Raw genomic sequence first — 16,891 nt, 5'->3', positions numbered from 1 at the left:
TCACTCTTCTGGCTTCACACTTGACCTTATCTTCAACTCTACCTATCCCTCTTCTACTGTCTCTACACTATCTATCTATCTCTCTGATCATGCTTTACTCTCCTTCTTCCTTACTCCCCTTTCCCATCCTTCTTCTCCTATACGCTTCCCTTCCATCTTTTCCCGATGTGACCTTCGCAACTTCGATCCCTCCCTCTTTCTCGACACTTGCTCTTCTTCTCTCCCCTCTCTCCTAGATTTCTCTTCCCTTTTGGCCAGTGATGCACTATCCACTCTTTCTTCTTCTATCTCCTCCACTCTTGATCTACTTTACCCCCTTTCCTTCTTCCGTCCCACCCGTAAACCCTCTCAACCATGGCTCTCTCCTCAACTTCTCTCCATGCCTCGTCTCTTCCAACGTCTGGAGAGACTCTGGCTCAAATCTCTTTCGCTATCCAACCAAAACTCATATTTCTCTTACCACTCTCTTTATGACTCATGCCTCACCTCGGCTAAACGTTCCTACTACTCTAACCTTCTCCACTCCCAAGCCTCTCACCCTCGATGTATCTTCCAAACTCCTTCTCATCTTCTCTCCCCACCTACCCCCGACCCTTCAGCCTCTTTCACCCTTTCTCCCTCTGACTTTGCAAACTTCTTCTGCTCCAAGATTCTTGCCCTTCGTCAAAAAATCAATTACTCTTCCTACTCCCTCCTTGCCCTTCTCCCTATTCCCCCTCAAACTGCATGTCTAACTTCTCGCCTGTCTCCCCTTCTGAAGTGTCCATCCTCCTGTCCAAAGCCCACCCTACATCTGCTCCAACTGACCCTCTCCCCTCCCTTCTTATCCCTAAGATCTACCCTCTTCTTATTCCCTACTTAACTTCCTTCTTCAACACCTGCTTTTTCGTCAGCTACCTTCCCCTCTGCATTCAAGCATGCCACTATCATACCGATTCTGAAGAAACCTTCTGTTGATTCCCTTCTTACCTCTACCTTCGGCCCAATCTCTCTTCTCCCATTCCTCTCTAAATTACTTGAATGCCTTGCCTATTTCCAGCTCTCAACCTGTGTCACCAGTCTTTCTCTCTTACCCCCTCCCAATCTGGATTCTGACCTAAACACTCTCCTGAAACGGCCCTCACCTACATCCTTAACACCCTCTTCTCCGCTCGACACTCTAATTCAATCCTCTGTCCTTATTCTTCTTGACCTCTCTGCTGCTTTCGACACTGTTGATCACCCTCTTCTTCTCAACACTCTTTATTCCTTTGGATTCAAAGGCTCTGTTCTTAACTGGCTATCCTCTTACCTCTCCTCCCGCTCATTCACTGTTTCCTGGGGTGGCCGTTCCTCATAAAACCCAGCCTTTGGAATACAGCGTACCCCAAGGCTCGGTTCTTGATCCTTTCCTATTCTCACTCTACACCTCCCTCCTTGCCCCTATTATGTCTTCATTGGGTATTTCTCGCCATTTCTACGCTGATGACACTCAGCTCTTCCGCTCCTTCTCTTCCTTCTCTCCCGATATCCACCTTAAACTCTCTTCCTGTCTTACTGTCATTAAAAACTGGATGTCATCCCACTTTCTTTCCCTCAATACTGATAAGACTGAAGTCTTATTCTTCCCAGCCAATTCTCTTCCCCCTCTCTCTCCTCCACCTTTCATTCACTTTCCTCCCTCTAATCTCCCTATCTCTGCCCACGCTCGCAACTTAGGCATTCACTTTGACTCCTCCCTCTCCTTTTCCCATCAAATTTTCGCTCACCTCTTGCGCCTGTCGCTTCCACCTCTTTAATATTCGCAAAGTCTGCTCCACTCTCACTTTCCATGCTAATAAACTTTCAATCTCCTCCCTTACCTTCTCTCGCCTCTTCTACTGCTCCTCCTTACTCTTTGGACTACCTACTTCTCACCTCGCCCCCCTCAAATCTATCTACCATTCTGCCGTCCGCACCCGCTGTCTCCTTACCTCCCGAGACTCCACTTCTGCTTCCCTTTCTTCCCTTGGCTGGCTTCCCTTTCACTCCAAACTTAAATTTCATTTCCTCTGATTAGTCTTTAAATCTCTCCATGATCTTGCTCCCCCTTATCTCTCCTCCCTCCTCTCTTCCTACACTCTTTCCCACTCCCTTCGCTCAGCTGACCACTTCCTTCTCACTGTTCCTCCTTCCCCGTGTGCCCCCTCCCGTTTCCGCTCCTTCCAGATCCTACCCCCCCCCTGCACTGGAACTCCTTACCTCTCTCAATCCACTCTATACGTATCTTCTCCTCCTTACACACTTCCCAAAAATCTCTTCTTCTCCATCCGCCGCAATGAAACCCTGCCCACTTTTGCTCCCCCTCCTTCCTTTGTCTCTTCCCTATGATCCTCTACCTCCCCTTCCCTCCACCCACCCCATTCACGCCCTTATACCTCTCCTGTTTTCCTTCTCTGTCCTCTTCTCACCCTTCCCTCTTCCCTCTCAGTTTATTGCTCTACTTACTGTTTTGTTGGTTTGATTCATAATTGTAAATTGCTTCTACTGTTATAATGTTATATGTATTAAGTTGTTAAAATTTACAGCGTTTTGGAGTAAAGCGCTATATATACAAAATAAATACAAATACATGAAGTATGCGGCTGCAAAATAAAAATGTTTTACTGACCTGAGGCCTATACTCCAAAATGGCTATTATGCTGTTCCCACCATGCTACACGACCTTTCCTACCCACGACCCTTGCCCCTTATCACTGTCCCATGCGTGCCACTCTCTCCCATGCCACACTCTATACCCCCAATACTACTCTTCTCTACGGACTTCTCTGGCTGTAGCACCGCATAAATTACTCAGTGCAGCGGTCAATGTTGTCCTTACCCCTAGAATTGCCCCCTCCCCTTCTCCGCTGCCTCCCCTCATCAGTCATGTCATTGATAAGTGAGACCCCATTGGCAGTGCTGAATTTGCACCTATATCGCATTCATTAAAAACGTAACTTGACCGAGGGAAGACATTACATGTCGACATTTTCATCATTTGCATGGTGTGCAATGGTACAGAGAAAAAGGCAATTGGCCTCATTATAAGTTTGCCAGTCCGGTGAGCTACCGGCGCCGTTACTACCAGACCAGCAAACTATGAGTTCTGCTTGCGGGTGCCTTTTCGCCTGCCAGGTCTGAACTGGCGGGCGTACCAGATGTTAAGATAGTTTTTCTGAAGTCCAACTAAGGGCTTAGTAAAACCATTCAACTGAGGCAGTACAAGACTCCACTCTTAGTATAAGGCTGCACCACCTGAGTTCATGGTAGCGTAGACAGAGCTGCCAGACTTATTTTAGGAGGGAGAGAGGGCTGTAGAAACATGACACATGAAATTGTAATACAAATGGTCCAAAGAAACACTGAAACACTGTTTATGTCAAAATAAAGGATTCATTTAAATACAGGTAGGCCCAGATAAATCTAGGGATAAGTAAGCACTAACACATTATATGAAATCACAGTATAAAAACACAACACTGCACTTGAAAGTACACAGACCCAAGTATAGACCTTTGAAATACCTAACAATAGTTCTAGGGAAGACAAAACCTTTTCATACACATTCGGTATAGGTCAAGCCTATTCTTGGGAAGTAAAAACCAATGGTTACTTTTACAATTACATTCAGTAATGCAAGGGCAGTAGACCCTTCCAGTTGTATAATGATTCTCAGTACAAATCACATAACCAATCAACTGGACAATATACTTTTGGTGAATAGTGAAACACTTATTATAGGTGCAGTAAAAACCTATAACTACTTTGTAATAACACACAGTTATACTAGGTGAGTAAAACATAAGGATGTAATATACATGTATAGGTGCTTTTGAAATCAGGGAACCCCAGACTGAGGTAAGCAGTAACACTTTTAACTTATTTTTGGCTGGCAGACAGCTAACACAAGGCAAGTAAAACCAACATACTTTTTAAACCTTACAATGAAGGGGAAAGTAAAACCCAATGTCACACTTTACTGAATGACTCAAAGTTATTCTAGGTAGGCAACAACCTAATACAGACTTATTAAGGACAGGCTAGCAGTAAGTCAGGGGAAGCAAGACCCAGTTGGGGGCATTCATACAATTACCCTCAAAGGACTAATCTGGTGAAACCAACACTTTACTTTTGGGAAGAGGCACGACCTAATCACAGGAGAGTAAAATACCTTCACATCTACTTTCTATTAGACTGGCAAAACAGTTGCTAAGGAAGAAAATATGTTAACCATACTTTTAAGAATAGTCTACCACACATTCAAGATCAGTAAGAACTTTTGTAACTGTTCACTCTTAGAATTACAGTTACCAACCAACTCTTTACAAGTAAGTAACTTTGAAACACTTATTTTCTTTTCTAGGCAAAAGGCCCAATCCCTTGAAAGTGTTTCCCTTATTCTTGGAGCATGAGCGTTCTCAGTCAGTCTAGGACTAGTGATCAACAGGCAGCATCAGAATAGGTTCTTTATTAGCAAAAGTCAGCGTTCCGCAGGAAAACTGGGCAAACAGGTGCATACTTTACTTCTAGGGTTACAAGAGGGTCCAGGGGCTTCGTAGAAGACACCCTAGCAGGATTCTAGCAGTGGGACTGGGGGCACTGGATGAGAGGCCTCCCCATCACAGAAAACAACCCACAGATACACAGAAATCCTAACAGGCTTAAGGTAAGTACATACCAAAGCCAACACAGTACAGCATTGAAGAAGATTTTGCAGCAGGAGAACTTCAGGGTCTGCAGCGAAATACCCGGTCAGTGGATTCCTTGTTGTGGTGACTGAAAACAAGACATCAGAAGGGACTTTGCAGCATGGATTGATGAAGAAGGCTCTAGGCAAGGATTCCCTCGCAGCTGAATGTGGTTCTGCGGAAGAAGACAGAAAATCGTGGTTGATTTCTCGTCATTTTAAAGGTTCAGCACTTTGGTGAGGGGAGTTCTTTAACTTGATTCATGTCTCTGGAGATCCACCAGGATGCCCAAGAAGTTTTAGCGAGATTCAGAATTCGGAAGAATGCGCACCGCACAGTGACTTGAGTTCCTAGGGTATTGGGTTATTGCGACAATGCAAGGTTGCAGCAATGCATGGGATGGCTCAAAATGTAGCTCTTTTTGAATCTATTGGGTTTCACTAGGCTCTGGGTCAGGGTAATAATTTTCAGAGTCCCCAGATCGATTGGAAGGAAGAGCTACAGCAGGCTCCAGTTACACAGCAGGCTCCCCGATCGCTGGAAATCATGTCAGCCGCTTTTCCTTCATCTTCCTCTTCAGTTTTGATTCCAGTGTTTGACTTTTCTTCAGCTTCCAGATTCGCAGTATTTATCAGGAATTACAACACAACTTCTGCATTCTCTCCCAGTGTTTTACAAGAAGGGACGGTCTGGTTGTCCAATCAGGACAGCCAGCCCCCCACTGGGATGTGTCCTTATTCAAGCAAGGCCTAATACAAAGGGCTGGGGAGTTTTGGACTCCTCCCTCACTTGCTGCACACACAGACAGACTGGAGCCTGGGCGGGGAATCCATGGGACTCCTGCCGAAGATGAAAATCAAACAAAGGAATTTCCCACCCTAGATGTCAGGGGAAGGAATAAGAAACAAGAAACACTAAAATGGATGCAAATGAATACAGGGGCCATTTTGGTAAACATTGAATCCCTTAGGTCCCTATAATAGAGCTGTGAACATAGCCTGTGGTAAAGGTGCACCAAATTAATACAAGGTATCACTGCCACCCACCATTGAAGGTAAGCTTGTCACTGTAACAGAATTGTTACAGTTTTAAGGTGAAAGGGGATACATTGTATCTCCCCAGTACTCCACCAACCAACGTAACCTCAACAAACTTCAGATCACTCAAAACAATGTGATTAGAGCGGCCCTCAATATTCCCAGATCTGCACATATCACTGAAACTAGGAAGAGCATACACTGGCCTCAGTTGCCCAAAGGATATCACTCAAATCCCTGGCCCTTACTCACAAATGCGTAAACAATCAGGCCCCTATCTACCTAGCCTCTCGATTCTCCCAGTACACACCTGCACGGTCACTCAGATCTTCCCAAGCACATTGTCTCACGATCCCCAGATACAAGCTACAGACAGCCGGTGGTGTTAGCTTCCCAGTCCTTGCTGCGAAACTCTGGAACTCACTGCCACTCACCATTAGAACCCTGCCCTTTCCTACCCTTTTCAAACACAAAGCCAAGATCTGGCTATACGCCACATCTGACCAATCGCCCTTGCAGGCCTTCTGACGCTCTCCACCCTCTTTCCGCCTGCTACTTTGACTGCCAACTTGCACTGCTTTGTATTATACTGCCCTTGTGAATGTTATTGACTGATTGTAACTGTATCCTTGCCATTCATGTACCTATGTGCTGTAAGATATGCGCCTGGTTGACTTTGTGCCTGGTGCGCTATACAAATAAATAAAATACAAATACAAATACATAAGGTGGGGTGTGCTGGTTTCACAGAATAAAATGCAAAAGGGATCCAAAGATCCTTTCTACCCTTGGGAACTGTAGTTCTCTCAAGGTTAGCAAAGGTAAGTTAAGAGGGGAGCCCCTAGGGCAACCCAGCAACAACAGGCACTTATTGCCAATAAGTTGTTAAAAAGGATAACTTTAAAAAGACACTATCGAGAGTCCTAAATATGACATCCATAAAAAGAGTTAAAGGTTATGGGAGTGTGGAAAAAGGTTCCCATTCACTGAGGTATTATGGAAAATACCCCACTAGTAAAGCAAAAAGTTCTGGGTTGACCCAATTCAGGAAGATTTACCAGTTCTCTGCAAATCTTACCTAACACCGGCACCCGCGAACAGAGCATGTCAGAGGCACTGGCACTATTCGCGAATGGTTCCGGTGCATCCGGCTTCCCCATTCCCATTGAGCCCTCTAGGGCTCAATGGGAATGGGGAAGAATATTTTCCAGCGCCTGTGAATGGTCAATTACCAGGTCCGGCAAGGCTGTAATGACCCGGTAATTGCCCATTCGCAGGCGCTGGAAAATAAATATCGGTTTCACTGGCACGGCTACCGCCAGTATCGTAATGAGGCCCAATGTACTCTACTTTTTGCCCCGTACTGCCTGCCTGTCTAAACGCTGCCTAGCATGGTCACCTGCCAAGCAGTGCTCACAATTAAAATTGAGCAATACCCGACATGTCATGCAGGGTTTCATTTCATTTATGAACAATGCTTACCATGTGCACTTGTTAAGCAGTGTTCACAATTACAATTAAACCATGCTCGACATGCTCATATATTTAATGGTTTAATTTTAATTGTACACGCTGCCTGCTGTAAGAGGATGACAGACAGCATGCACAATCGATTCTTATGGGTTCTGCTGGTGCATAAAGGTGCATAAAGCTCGTGGAACCCATAGAGATAGCCACTAAGTGTGCCTTCATAAATATCCATGCCAGCGCAGATGTTGGAGCATTTGTAAGGTGGAGAGGAAGTTGCTTCCGGCCCCATCTCTCACCATACCACTACTTGCAAATGGGTGGGTGTGATTGAAATGCGTTGAAGCCTTACTCAAGGCTTTTATGCCTTTCAATCACGTGACGCCAATGACCGCCTAGCAGTTGTTTAAACCTACCACACAGAATGCCCAAGGCGTAGGGGAGACAGCGTGTTCCTTGTCACTCTGTATGGCATTAGCATAACAACCTTAATCACAGACACCTTTGCACAAAACAACAGATAGCAAGCACTCACTATGCAGCACTTTAAAAAAAATAAAACAATATTGGAGGTAAGAAATAAACTTTAATCTAGACTAACGCCGCACAAGTGCTCTGAAATCAGAAAAATACACCCAGTTACCTTCTGGTGGGAATGTGAGAACTGCATTGTAGAAATTAGCATTTACCAACAATTCTCAATCCTATTTGGGGGGCTAAGCGTGCCCATAGCAATTTTTCATACAGACACGTTTTCCCCTACGGTGATAAATGAGCTCTTCAGTGGCGGAGCAGGGGACCGCACGCTGTGTGGGACTTTTTTTCCACTGTACTTATCTCGCTGCACACAGCTATGGGGAATGGATTCGAGCAGAGATGGTGAGCACGGCAGCAGGATTTCCCCTCTGGAGAGCCACCATCATTAAGTCACGGCGAGAATGAGTTTGTTCATTGCCATCCCTAGGGGGTGTTAGCCTGCATCACCAGAGCTCTTTCCATACGTAGGACGTTTTGCGGAGCGAGTCAGAACTTGCACTGGCTGGCTATCACAGGTTAGGCTCCAGGTGTGTGTGTGTGCGGTATCATGCAATCTGATGGCCTAAATGCCCGTCTGCAAACATTGCAATATGTCCGACGTTTTATGCCGCGAGTTTAGGGAATAATAGAATTGCCGATCCTCTTTAGGAAAGTGGCATTAAATACCCTTTCATTACACAGCGAGATCAAATGTGCTGCATCGTCCTGGGCTAGCAGTAGCAGACCTTCATTTGCATCCCTTCCTTTGGACCGTGTCATTCATCTGCTTTACGCGTGAGACGTCATCTGTTGTACACGTTGTCTCGGCAGGATAGCTCTGGGGCAACACGCTCGCATTGGAAGCAAAACGACGGCACAAAATACTGGTTCGATCATCGGTCCGCGCTTAGAAACCTCTGGGTATCAAGCACGTTATAAATAACTGATGACTTTATTCATTGTCTCGGGAGGATAGTTCAGGGGCAACAGGCTCGCATTAGAACCAAAACTTTGGAACAAAACACAGGTTCGATCCCTGGGTCCTGGCTTAGAAACCTTTGGGTACCGAGCACGTTGTGAATAACCCATTACAATACATCAAATGGTTAACCTTAACCTTGGATATTCGGGTGCACCCAGGGACGGTTACACCAAGGACAATTCATTACAATTCTTTAGAATTACAGAATGAAAAACACATGGATTGTCTCATGCTGGGCCTTCTTTCCCACTCGGAAACTGAAACGTAATTGGTATAAAAAAAATCCCCTTCTAAATAAACAGCAAAAAAAAAAAAAAAAAAATACTAGCAACATTTTTTGCCCCTGATTAACAAGCTGCTCTTGTGAACTTTGAATTGGGTACCTCTGGAAAGAAATACTGTTGTGCATGACGTCCGTTGGAAGCTTTAATTAACGATTTTGTTTTTTGGAATCTGGCCTTCTCACACTGTGATGTAATGGTAGATGATTATGGATCTCCGAATCCCCGATCATGATGTCACAGGGATGGGATACAATGGGCCTCATTACGATCTCGGCGGTAGCCATGCCGCTATTGGGGGCATGGCTGCCTCCGAAATGGCGTCTGGGTTCCCAGAATGAGGAGTTACCGGGCCATTCGGAGTTTGGAGGGCCCGCTAATTCCTCCTTCTAGGAACCCGGGCCCGGACCTTCCCCTTTCCCATTTCAGCCCCCATAGGGCTGAATGGGAATGGAAGAGGGAGCAAACAACTGGCTGATTACAAGCGGCCCGTTTTTTGCTCCCTCCTCCCCTTGCGGGACTCTCTCTACACGTCTGGTGAAACCAGACGTGCAGACCGGGTCCCGCGAGGGGACCTCGTAATCAGGCGGTACGGGGTTGACGGCGCCGGAACCCTTACCTGCGCCGTTAACCCTGTACCGTCTGGGTTATAATGAGGCACAATGTGTCTTCTCCCTCTCCCGGGAGCTTAGCAGACGAGGAAAGTACACTTTATTGGAGGGTCCCAGACAATGTGGGAGGTACAATGCTCACAATGTGTCAAAGCTGTGGCATATCCCTCAATGTCAAAGTAGAAGAACGTCAGGTACTGTATTTTGGGGGTTTAACCCATGAATTGACATTTCAGAGCCACAGTATGACAACAGCATTGCTGCATAGGGGAGAGAGAAGAGGAAGGGTGTTAGAAGCAGATTTTTGATTCTTGCGTACAAAAAAATATTTTGTTAAATTGATGACATCAAGTGGTGTGGTTCAAATTGGTGTTGCTATTGTAATTCAAATTAAAAATTATATTTAATGAATTTAGAAAATGTACTTGGATTTAATTGATAGTTTATAGGTCCTGCCTCTATTCTGTATTTGTTTTTATTGTTCTCTTCATTGTATAGGTTAGTAATGCACATATGTACTAATGAAACAATAAATGCAACGCTAGTGACACGAACCAGCTGCATCACAGTTTGTATTGGTTTGGTCTTTCTCCTCACCAGTCTTTATATAGCAGTCATTTGTCATGACCTCTTTTGTTACTGAACCGGGGTTATCGTCCCAGCCCTTTAAGACAAGGTAGCAATACTTTGAGATGAATGGGGATGCAGAAGCTACTCAAACACCAATAATCAAACTAACTCAGGAAATTATCAAAGCTGTTTTATTTGCGATTGTCTAAAACAAGGAGTTACAACAAACATTATGCTGTTGAGGAAGCCATGTTACGTAAGGGCTGTCTGTAGCTGCACTTCTCGGGCTGAACTATATGTTACTATTTTGGAAAAAGTTTGAAAAATGTTCTAAGTCCTATGACTTTTTGGAAAAAAGTTTGAAACATGTTCTAAGTCCCAAGACCCTCCCACATTACCAGGCAATACCATAACAGCACCTGCACTCGCGCTATTGCCCGTACCCTGTTGAGTAAGGGCTGTCTGTGGTAGTCTTGGGCTGGTGGGGCTTGTGAGGTATTGGTCATACTTATATTATTTTAATTAAAAGTCTGTTCTTTGTATTTAAAGATTGGTGAATTGTATTGAAATCTGGCTCATAATACAGGCAAAACCCAGATTTTGTGTTGAGTGAAAACTGGCGGCATCTAATTGTATCTAAACACATATTATTTGTATTTCTCTAAACGGTATAACTTTACCTTATAACAGAAAACACGATATAATGAAAGAATGCGGTATATGTGTGTGTGCCTGAAACAACTTCAGTTAAGCTGCGCTGAGTGAATACTGGTGGCATCTAATTGTATTTAAACATATATCATTTGTATTTGTCTAAACGGTATAACTTTAAACTTATAATAGGATACACAATATAACGGAAGAACTTGGTATATAAAGAACGCGGGTCATACGTGTTTGTCTGAAACGATTTCAATTAAGCTGCTGCTGTGATACCTCGGTCTTCGTGGCTTGGGGAGGAGTAGGAGTAGGAAGAGGGCGGAAAGTTGATAACTTTTGATAATATTGGACTTGTAGTTAGGTCTTCGATACTGCCTAACAACTAGAAATATGCTAATGAACTTCTATACCTAAGGAACAAGCCTACCTTATATGGTTTGATTCCAATAGTATACCATATGCTAATCCTGAGTAATAACACTAACACAAGGTACTTGGTGTGTGCATTTCATTAGCTGCTTATAAGGAACCTTTGCAGTTGCGCGACCTTGCGGCTATAGAAGAGCCGGTTAAGGGAGGGGAATAGTGATTCCTCTACAAACTTCTACATTGTATTCCTCCTCTTATAATTGCGGCAATATATATGGCACCCAAAATCAGATTGCAAAAAGGGACAAAGGTCACACAGTCAATAAAGGCTCGACTCGGTACATTACATAATAAGAAAGACTTAAGGTCTCAAGAAAAAAAATATGGTAATACAGATGTACCTCTCGAGCAATCGAAGATATCAGGTTTTCTTACAACAAAAAAGATAGGTAAAGATGTCCCACAGGAGGTTTCGGTACCACATCAGATATTAGTATTGCCATTGATAATAACTCAACATTCTTTGTGATTGCAAAATGAAGGGATCATCATTCAATTGATAGCTTGCCGATGTCTAACATACATCATGATTACCAACAACATGCTATGGAGTAAGGTAATGTTGTTACTAATTTCCCCAACAGAAATCCTGAGACTAGTGGGGAAATTAATAATATCATAGGCATCAACTTTTCTGTCACCCCGGATTTAGAAAAACTAGTTGAGGAAGAGATTTTGTTAGACAACGAGGAGAATGGCTCATGGTGTGACTCTCAATTAGCTATTGATAGCACTCTATGCATAATTAGTAAGATGGACGCACTGACCACCACTGTGGATATATTGCTGGGCATTTGTACTAATATACTAAATGAACAAACGCTATTGAAGGAGATGCTGATAAATATACAAGAGAAGGTAAATGCAATTAATTTGCCAGGCAAGGATTATGTTCAGAGTGAGAACGATGGACCTGGGACGGGTGCTCAGGAGGAAAACATAGATGAGTTAAGTGCACTCTGTTTATTGGTTAATAATTAACAGGAAGTGTTCCTTCAAGAGGAGGTAGAACAGCAGGACTCAGATGATTTAATAATTGATGTAAATGAAGAAATAACACACTCGCAAGGTCATAAAAGGCGCACTCAGCGCAAAAGAAATGATACGAAGGGCAATATAAATAAGTCAGGTATAAGTAAAAGATCATAGCTAAAAAGAATACCATTAGACTAGCCGAAACCTCAGCAAATGTCCTGGAATGTATAGAGGTTTTGAACAGATATGAGTTGAATCCAGGTTGTAAGAAAAGGAAAAAAAAAGATGGGGGCCTTAAAGAATAGTTAAAAGGAAATGTTGAAGTGATAGGTAATAAAATTGTAATCCAAAATAAATCACCTGGATTTGGGGTAGCAGATGTTGAGACAACTGAGAATGAGCCAGAAGAAGATAGTACAGAGAAGGCAAATCATTTGGAAAAATTATAGGCAGGGCAAAGATACATTGATGTGAAAATTAAAATAGACTGACTCAACTTAAACTATAGAGACAGGGAGATATACAGAGGAGAAATGGAGAGACTGGCTATGAGCAAGAATACTAATGCCAAAGAGAACAATAGAGGGGAATGGAAGGGGGAACGTGATGTGGGACAGGCCTATAGTGGGAAGAGTATTAAAATAATAGAGAAATGCCCACAAGAGTATAGCCTTTATTAAAAACTCGGATGGTTGCTCAACCGACAACACAACATCCCTAAGTTACAGTGCATTCAAATTTCCAATATCAACAGGGTCATTCTACCTGAAGCCGGGAGCTGGGAAAATTGGTCAATAATACAATTCGGCACAGCAGTAATTGTAGAACTGATCAAAGACTACTTTAGAGAGTTGTGTAAGGTTGACTTTGAAATCATAGTATGCAATAATGTGGAATGTAAGAATGAGAAATCGTCTCGGGAGGGTAAAATTGAGAGTGAGCAGCCGTACAGAAAAGGTCTGTCTAAATAGTTCCCTGATGGAAATTACCTACTAGAGGGTTGAGATGAGGATGAAACCGCTGCACTTACAGCTATCTTCTGGAATAGTAGGGGCTTTAGATCTCTGCTATATAAAGAAAGTATTGCTGTTTTGAAAGAATGTGAAATATTTGCAATAAAAGAAACCTGGATCTTAGGCTCTATCCTAATGGATGGGTTTACAATCTTAACAAAGCCAGCAACTAAGGGCAACGTGCTCGCCTTGGAAGCAAGACAACACAGAGCACCACAGGTTCAATCCCCGGGTCCGCACTAGAAACCTATGGGTATTAAGTGCATTATAAATAAGCTATCATAGCATATCAAGTAAATAAATAAAAAATAACCACTACTAGACTACTCTGATCCAGTGCCAACACACTTCTCAACATCCCACGCTTTACCACTTCCAGAGCAGGAAATTCTAGCTTCCTCATAACAGGCCCGTGCATATGGAATTCACTACCATCCAACCTGTGTAACAAAAGCTCATTTCATAAATTTAAGAAACTACTAAAAACCTGGCTTTTCAATAAATTCTAACTCTCCACAGCCAGCTCTCCCCCTCAACCTACCCCAATTTGTTTTTCCGTACTCTACCTTTGTATTGTCTTAATTAGCAATCACCTTTGCTTTATATGTATCTTACTGTTGAGATGTTCAACTAATCGTGTAACTGTATGCATGAAACTGCCAAGGCACCAAATATGCTTATAACCTATGCCGTGATACCTTAGGGTTTGGGCATAAAACCAAAAAAAAAAAAAAAGATACGTCTATAACGGAGTCACCTGGCTAAACTTATTAGATAACCAAGGATTACATTTTCTAGAACCTGGGTTGGGGGGAGATTGTTTCCCAACATGGAACAATAGTATGGTTTCACACCGATTTGATTATGTCTTTGTAAACAGTGGTCTAAGCAAACGGATTAAAGGATTCAAAATTGTGCCAACCACCCATAGTGTTCATATGATACTCAAATGCACTTGGTATGCCCACCCGCTGAAGAAGAGCAATGTGGGGAAAGTTGTAAATATTCAAACATATGGGAGTAGGAATAGGATATGTTGGACTGAATCCAACCTGGTAAACTTTGATAAAATGTTTAATATTCTCCCTATTAGCGGGCAAGAAATGACAATGAATGGAAGCAAGGTTATGGGAGACCTTTTGGGTATGATCAAAATGACCCATCAGAATCTCCATTAATAAAAGAATGGGGGGAATACATAAAAATCCCTTTCGATTGTCATATAGAAATAAAAAAGAAAGAGCTAAAGAGAGAAATAAAAATCCTTAAGGGGGAAGTTACCATAAATGAGAATGCATGGCATAAGAGTATACCTAGGCTGCGAATGAGATTCAAGAACTGGATCAGGGGGTATACGAATAATTTAAATACCGTTAACTGGAGAATAGTGTTTAAGCTTTGCAGGACCCTTGACACAAAAAATATGTTGATACCTTTATAGGCAGCATACGATTGAAGATTGAAGAGGATCATACAGATTTTATTGTTATACCCCTGGATGAGTGGATAGAATATATAGTCATTCTTTATTTTGTAAATGACACTCCACTTGTAGAGATCAAATGGGTGATAAATGGAAAGATCTTCTCATTTGGATTAGGGGATATGCTTAAGATCATTAAGAATATGAAACCCTAGAGGGCTCCATGTCATGATAGGATAGGTTATTTATAACGCGCTTAATACCCAGAGGTTTCTAAGCATGGACCCGGGGTTCGAACCCATGTTGCACCGTGTCATCTTGCTTCCAAGGCAAGCACGTTGCCGTTGAGCTATCCTCCCGAGACAATATGTTAGCCAACATAGTCCTTAAACGTAACCCAGTAAAGTGGGTGTCTATTTTATTGGACTGCTACACATGGGTTTGGAAAAACGGAAAGATACCAGATAGTTGGAGAAAAGCTATCTTTATTCCCATCTGTAAAAAAGGGGGCAGAACCTGCTCTAAAAATTATAGACTATTAGCTACGGCACATTCTAGCTGCAAGATCTTCTGCTCTTTGTTCTTGCAGATTATAAACACTTGGAACAGAGACAATAAACCCATTCCACCTTTACAAACAGGGTTCAGAGCAGGGTTTCACACCACTGATAATATGGTAGCCTCAAATTACATCACCGCTGAGGCACATAGAAAGAAGACTAAACTTTATACCTGCTGTATAGACTTCTCTAGAGCTTTCGACTGTGTAGAGAGAATTTCATTGCGGGAAAAATTAGAAAGATGGAAAATCTGCCCCTTGGTATTGCATTTTCTAAAAGAAATGTATAGGGAAACATCAGTGGTCATGTGTGTGAAAAAGGGACTGGAAAGATCTGACCCCAGTAAACCCAATATACGCCTTAAACAGGGCTTTGTGACTTCTTCCACATCATATCATCTTTATGTGTCAGACATGGAAGACTGTTTTGAGAATATTGATCACTTTCCTTCTAAGATCGGAGATATCCATGTCTGATGGATGTCTTATGCAGACAACACTATCACTATTGATAAAACCCCACTAGGCCTTCAGAGGTTGCCATATGAAATTAATAGTTACGCGAAGGAGAGTATTTAAGTATCAACTTGGTTAAGACAAATATAGTGATTTTTGGTGGAAAGGGAGGGTCAAATAGAGATGGAAATTGGGTACACTGGAAATAGAAGTGGTAGAGTGTTACCCTTAGGAGATGCCTATCAGGAGCAACCCCCCAGGGACCACTATATTGGTGTAATAGAGAAAAAAAACCTTAATAAGTGGAATGTCATGAAAAACTACATTGTTACGAAGGGGGGGCACTCAGTGCAAGGTCTTCTGGAGATATGTTGGACTTGCATCATCCCTGGAGCTGTATATGCTCTAGAGACGGTGGCAGCTAAATCTGTTGGCAATATAGGAAAGATTGAGGGAAAGATTTGGAAATCAGCTTTACACCTAGGCAAAGCTACACCTATTTAGGCTATTAGGTGTGAACGGGGACTCATCTCCTTGCTTGACTTTATGGAAAGTTAGATGCTGCAAATTATATATAAGAAATACTCTAGAGACCAATAGAGATGATAGTTTGATAAATGCTATTGGGAAACAAGCACTCATCCCTGATCAAAAAAATGAGTTTTTGAAGGATTTAATAGATATTTCACTTAAGTGTCTTAATGAGATCAATCTGGGTTGACCTAAAGAAGGGGAGAGCATAAAGAGCTGGGGCAACTGGCTCAAAAAGATAGCTGCTCAATGGGACCTCATTAACAATATGGATTGCTTAGCAAAAACAAAAGGAGATTTGAAACATATTGGTTACAGGGGATAGTCCCCAATAAACCCTGCAGCTATATTTGGAAGATTAGGAACAGGGAATTCAGGAGGCGTATTCTGCTGTTATGATTCAATACGTTGCACTGTTACGAATATGTAGGTATATGGAGTGGCATCCCCCGACGGAAACGACTGTGTAGGTTTTGTTATTTGGAGGTGGAGACTGCCAGACATTTGTTAACAGCGTGCATCAAACTGGATGGATGGTGTTGTGCCGGATATAGAGACTTGTTCTCGGATAGAAGAATGATCCTTTCAGACCAGTTTTGGTCTTTAATTTATATGGCAGTACCTATGTATATGTTGGAGCCGCATTTTATGTATGGAAAAGGATTTTTTTAGAATGGGAAGATATGTAAATAG

This window comes from Ambystoma mexicanum, chromosome 6p, assembly GCF_040938575.1.
Source record: "Ambystoma mexicanum isolate Mex_15411 chromosome 6p, UKY_AmexF1_1, whole genome shotgun sequence".
NCBI lineage: Eukaryota > Metazoa > Chordata > Amphibia > Caudata > Ambystomatidae > Ambystoma > Ambystoma mexicanum.
The sequence above is the reverse complement of the archived record's forward strand: the minus strand, read 5'-3'. Positions refer to the sequence as shown.